Here is a 7,064-nt window from a genome sequence, read left to right on the forward strand (position 1 = left end):
AGAGAAGGCCTTCGCTGTCAAAAACATTCTAGATGTATTTAACAATGGCTCCTTTTCTTTATCCCTTCCAGAGCCACATATGAAGATTTTCTGACTCTTCACCATAAGATGTAGGTGCAGTTCCTGGAGATTGAACCCATGAAAGTGTAGGGAACCCCTTAGACTGTGACCTTCAGGAGTTTCTCACTCTCAAAGTAGTCTACAGTCAACCTCCCGGAATTTGTCATTATTACCACTCACGTGTTCATACCAGTTTATGGCTACAGAAACGTCTTCCCCAGATAAAGCGATCTTACTTGAGACTCTTGGATTTCATATTTCTTAGAATTTCAGGGTAGTGGTTTTCTCTGTAATCCTGTTCCTCTGATGAGTCCAAGAAAAGTTATTCGTTTTCAATTTGTTTAGTTTTTTGTGTTTTAAGAACGCATACAATTTACGATCTCTTTACATATTGGAGTTAACAGTGAAACCACTTTCTTTTTAATATTATTAATTTTGATAGCAAAATATGATAGAGAAGATAAAACAGCATTGTATCATTAAATATATTTTCATTATGGTAGTTTTCATACAAGTTTATATTAATAATATTAAATTGACGCTAATGTTTAAACTTCATGACTATCAAGTGAATACACACAAGACTTTTTAAATGAACCCTAAGATATAGTCACATTGATTGTATCAACATGAACTATCCTAGAATTGCTCAAAGATTCAAAAGAAATGCTATATAAACCTTATTACAAATAGAATTCTTCCATGTGAATAATAGAATAATGTGAAATATTATTATAAATATAGATTTCATGAACCTAATTTTTTTTGTTTTTTAAAATATATTTAGCTATAAAAAATGGCATGCCTAACTTTATTTGATAGTGATGGGGTCATTTGAGTTGCCCTTTGCAGTATTACTTTTTTTAGAAAGACATTAGAAAATTATAAATCTATATGTGTGTATATATGTATGTAGATTTGTAGAATGTGTAATAAATAATTATGTTACATTGAAGGCAGGCTGAGTATATTTTTCCAGTTAAAAAATTAGTAAACTATGTATTTTATATATCCAGATCAGCAGTCAGCAAAACCCTGGCCTATAGTCCAATCCAACTCACAGCTTTTTTTTAAGATAATGTTTTATTGAAACATAGCCACCCCGTTTATTTACATGTTGTTTATGGCTTCTTGCAAAGCTGAAAAAGCAGAGTTTAGTTGCAATCGAGACCTTATAGACTCCCAAGCTAGAATATGTATTATTGTTCCCTTTGCAGAAAAAGTTTCTCTATACGTATTCTACATACAACATCATTTAACCTAATGTACCAGAATTTAAAATGTAAACATAGAATATGTTGATTAACTGTTGGAATTTAATGAAAAACACTTAAAACTTCTAAAAGCGTGTTTATTTTTTAAGAGAATATGTAGTTATACTTTAGTATCTATTTAAGTTATTTGTATTTTCACAACATAGGAAATATTGGCACATTGAATCTAATTTTATGGTACACTAAAATGTTTATATCATTGCACATAACTAATCACAATGGATGTAACAAAAGCAAAGGAAAAATACTAATATGAGATGTTTAGTGATACCTGCTATTTTATATACAAATTCATAAAATAAAACATTTGAGAGCCTTCTTTAGCATTAAATAGGTATTAAATAATTGTACATTTTTAAATGTATATACTTATGTATGTATATTTTTTAAATATATGTGTTAGGACAGTTGGATTTAAGAACTTTGGTTTTATCTATTACATATCTATTTCTTCCCTATATGTAATAGATGAAAAGATTTTCATTGGTAAGTTCGTTTTTTCTTTCTTTCCAAGCACTAGCATGATAAATAAACAATTTCAAAGGGAACTTCTAAATACTGCTTTCCACATAAAGTTAAAAATTAAGTGTGACTCAAATCCTGTGCTCATGGGCCATTTAGTCTTTTTCCTGACTTGTAACAAGCTCACATGTGACCTTGGAAATCTGTACTTGTCATGAAGTTTAAGCTTTCCGTTAGGTTGGTGGATGCAGTGAAAATTTATTAGTTAAAGTAGGGAAGCAGTTAATAGGCATGGCATGGTCAAGTCATAAACAACACTCTTTTACTGAGACCAAAAGTTTGGTAGTCTGGCCTTATTCTAAATTATACTTAAACCAAGGAACTAAAAGAGCAAAATTCCAGCCCTGACTCAGTGTTCACAGGAATTCATAATCGTAATTGAGAATGAGAGCTTTCAAAAGAGGTAGACAAGGATATTTGGGGGATTTCATTACAAATGTTTCAATTTACTTTTTAAATGATGCTCAAACCAAATATATATTCTGTTTTACTAGATGCAAAGGTACCAGTTTACCTTCACATTCCTTGATCTAAAAAGGCACACATATTAAAAAAAAAAAGCTTTAGTACATATATGTCAAATTGTTGATTTCTGTTTCAGTTTCCCAACTATCTTCATCAACTTTAAGCATTATATATCTGTGTATGGGCCACTTTTTGCGATAAACGCAACTTGTGTTAGCTTGGAGCCACACATCCTTCTTATCCAGGTTCCCAGGTGGCCCCAGCAATCTTACCAGCCACAACCAAGTTCCCCATTGCCCAAGAGTATATAGAATTTGGTGAAATAAAATTGTTTTTTTTTAAATTTGGAGTTCCACCCACCAAAACATACCAGTCCTTTGTGCTCATTCTCTCAAGATTGTTCTCTGTTTCTATTACCGGACCCATCTGAATTTTTAGTGCCTTTATGGAATTTCTGTACTTTGACCAACCAGAAGAAGGACTATTTTTGTTAAAGAATGTTCATCCGAGCCATTCCAAACATGCCATAGAAGCAACTGCCTATTGAAGGAGACACCCTTGCTTTGACATTTTATAACAATGATCTATGTAATACTTAAGACTCTTTAAATTTGAGATAATAGAAAATGTAACTCAAACTAGTTTAAACAATAAAGTGAATTTATTGGCTCATCTACCAGAGGAGTACAAAGGCTTGTGCTTGTTTATTTGATGTTGCTACTCATCAAAGATTCTTCATTTAGTCTACTCTGCCTTCCTCAAAGAGCCTCACACTAAGGCTGGCTTCCTTCTTTTCAGGAATGAAATAACCACAGCAGGAATTACATTTATACCTTGCAACACTTCAAAAGGTTTAAAGAAAGAGCGTGCAATTCTAGAAATGGTTTTCCCAGTTTCATTAGCTGAGCTTTGTTCAAGTTCAGTGGCTTCTCAATGGTATTATGCCAGTTGGCTGAGTTCTGACACAAGCTCCACCATAAAACACAGGTGTGAGAAGGAAGTGCAAACACTTGAATGAAAAAATAGGGCAATTCTCAAGAGAAGGTGTTATGATTGGTAAGGAGACATGATGGTTCATTTTATGTGTCAACTTCATTGGCTCATGTGGTGCTCACATACTGGCCTAAAATTATATTGGTACATATCTGTAAAAGTGTTTCTGGATGAGGTTAGCATTTGAATCTGTAGACTGAATACAGCTGATGGCCCTCCCTAACGAGTGTGGGCATTGGCCAGTCAGTTGAGGGCCTGAATAAAGCAAAAGGTGGAGGAAGGGTAATATCTTTTTATTCTCTGCCCTACTGCTTGAGCTGGGACGTCAGATTTCTCCTGCCCTTAGACTGGACTTATACCGTTGGTGCTCCTGACTCTCAGGCCTTCAAATGGGGACTGAAACTACACCATTAGCTTTTCCAGGTCCCTAGCTTGCAGATGGCAGATCATGGGGCGACTCAGCCTTCATAATTACACGAGCCAAAACCTTATAATTAATCTTATAGCTCTGTGTGTATATGTATGCTATATATACACATATACATTTATATGGCTATGTAGCTATGTATATTTTCTTTTATCCTATTGGTTCAGATTTTTTAAAGAATCCTGATGAATACAGGAAGTAATGAGAATGTCCATGACATTCAAAATCATGAAATGATGCTTATAACCTAATGATAAATTGTAACTCTGTTTCTTAATCTTATGAGTGTCTCTATTTTACCAAATAATCCAGTCAACCAATAAAAGTCATCATGAACTGGTAGATTAAAAAGTTTTTCATTTTCAAGTTATCAAGAACACTTTTCAATAATTCATGGAAAATTCACTTCAGCTCACGCATATATTGGTATGTCTTTCTTCCCTAAAGTAGAAGAAACCAGGAGGAAATATTTCAATTTGATTACACAAAGAAAATGGTTTCTGCATGCAGAAACAAACCTCAGAACTTACTTTAAAAAAAGACTAATAGTGCAATTCACTATACTTATTTTGAGCTACTTTACCTGAACACCAAATACTAAATTAATGGAAAGCATAATGATCACAACGAAAAATCAATCTTTAAAAATAGAGACAAATCTTTCTTTCATATTTATCTACTGGTCTGGGAAGCAATTAAAAATGGAGGCCAAGGCGAGTGGATCACAAGTTCAGGAGATGGAGACCATCCTGGCTAGAAACCCCATCTCTACTAAAAATAAAAATTAGCTTGGCGTGGTGGCAGGCGCCTGTAGTCCCAGCTACTCAGGAGGCTGAGGCAGGAGAAGGGGGTGAACCCGGGAGGCAGAGCTTGCAGTGAGCCGAGATAGCACCACTGCACTCCAGCCTGGGTGAAAGGGCGAGACTCTGTCTCAAAAAAAAAAAAAAAAAAAAAGTTATGTCAATGAAGGAATGATATTTATCTTCTTTTTTTTCCAATAGTGGCATTTTTAGCTTAATCTGAAAACAAAATTTACTAGGAGTCTCTAACCAGTTTACATTTTTTTCTCTTCTTCACATATTCCTTTCTGAAAAAATAATAACCTCTATTTGATTGAAGCCCATAATCATGTCTAAAATTACCTTGCTCTTTGTGTACACTTATCCGTACATATTTACTGAGAGCCTCCTACTTGACTGGCATTGGATTTTGAATCAGGAAATAAAATAGAAGCAAAATGAAATATTTCTTGAAGGAACGGAATGTCTAATGAATTATGCCAATGGAAAACTAGGAGAGGAAGGAATAACTTTTTTTTTTTTTTTTTTTTTGACGAAGTCTTGCTCTGTCACCCAGGCTGGAGTGCAGTGGCACTATCTCGGCTCACTGCAAGCTCCACTTCCCGGGTTCACGCCATTCTCCTGCCTCAGCCTCCCGAGTAGCTGGGACTACAGGAGCCCGCCACCGTGCCTGGCTAATTTTTTGTATTTTTTGTAGAGACGGGGTTTCACCGTGTTAGCCAGGATGGTCTCGATCCCCTGACCTCGTGATCCGCCTGCCTCGGCCTCCCAAAGTGCTGGGATTACAGGTGTGAGCCACCGCGCCCAGCCAGAAGGAATAACTTTTGTCCTGGAGCACCACACACCACCATGAAGGAGGTGAGGAGGGTGACTAAGACAGCTATAGCTAATTAGGGACAACCATATAGAGAAGTACTTGTGAAAAGATGCATGAATTAGACTTAGCTACACAGAGGAACAGAAAGAGAGAGGATCGCAAGAAATTGGATATGTATATGTGTGATTCAAAGAACTACAGAAAGTTAGAAAGGAAAAATGTTTAACTTAAATGAGGTAAGATATAGGCCAGATCACAAAAAGCGCTGGATCCTATGAAAGGTGTTTGGGTTTTAATTACTAAGAATTTCAAACTGAGAGTGGAAATAATAGATTTTTTTCATGTTAGAATAGTCTGTCTTTATTACTATGAATGGGAGATTGGCTTAGCAGGAACAGAGAATGAAATGCTAAGGGCCTGAAGGAAGGAGATCAAGACAAAGAGGCAATAAGAAAAATCTAGGCTAAGAAGCTAAACACAAGGTGAAGGGTGGGAATGCTTATGGGAGTACAAAATATTTCTAGGAGGAAGTTGTTTTAATGTGTGGGAAGAGGAAGAAGTTCAGAAACATGTCAAGGTATGTTGAGCTATTAGAAAACCACTTGAAGGAAATGCAAGAAGGGCAGGGTTTTCTTAATTATCTTTTTTATTTTTCCTTTTGGTTTTATGCATTGGCGCAAGTGGGAAAAGTCCCAGGGCTCTGGGTATTTCCACTTCCTACCCACACTCCTAGTTTCACTTTCACAGACTCTCTAAAAATCTAAAGAATTAATCCCATCATGCTCTAATTTTCTATTTACATCCTTGCCACCAGCTCAAGTTTCCCAGATTCCTCTTTGCCTGGAATCTTAACCCTTACACGTGGATATGGATCTCTGAAATTCTAAACTACACTGGGCCCTTCGGATGTCCAACCTAAGCAAAATCTTCTACTTCCTCAAGCGTTCATCAAACATGCCCTTTACCGTCTTGTTCTAATTGAAATCTTTCTCATTTCTGTGGAAATGCTTTTTAACATTTGTTATTTTTTTCTCTCATAGTCTTTATAAGACTGGACATAGAGGTGGAGTAAGTTTCCTATTGCCTCTTGATATCATTTTACACCCGTTTGTTGCTCCCTTCTTTTTTCCAAAACTCCCAACTTTGAAACTCATACCCTTAGTCTATGCTATCTATTACAACTCCTTGCTGTAATTGTTTACAGTTTTGGGCACACATCAAACACTCATTCCATGATGATTTCTCTACCTGCTTTATCTTCCAGCTTTTCAACATGATAAAGATATATATACACACATATATATCTTTGATAAAGATATATATACACACATATATATCTTTGATAAAGATATACATACACACATATATCTTTGATAAAGATATACATACACACATATATATCTTTGATAAAGATATACGTACACACATATATATCTTTGATAAAGATATACGTACACACATATATATCTTTGATAAAGATATACGTACACACATATATATCTTTGATAAAGATATACGTACACACATATATATCTTTGATAAAGATATACGTACACACATATATATCTTTGATAAAGATATACGTACACACATATATATCTTTGATAAAGATATACGTACACACATATATATCTTTGATAAAGATATACGTACACACATATATATCTTTGATAAAGATATACGTACACACATATATATCTTTGATA

The sequence above is a fragment of the Pan troglodytes genome, chromosome 22 (assembly GCF_028858775.2).
Source record: "Pan troglodytes isolate AG18354 chromosome 22, NHGRI_mPanTro3-v2.0_pri, whole genome shotgun sequence".
In the NCBI taxonomy this organism is placed as follows: Eukaryota; Metazoa; Chordata; class Mammalia; order Primates; family Hominidae; genus Pan; species Pan troglodytes.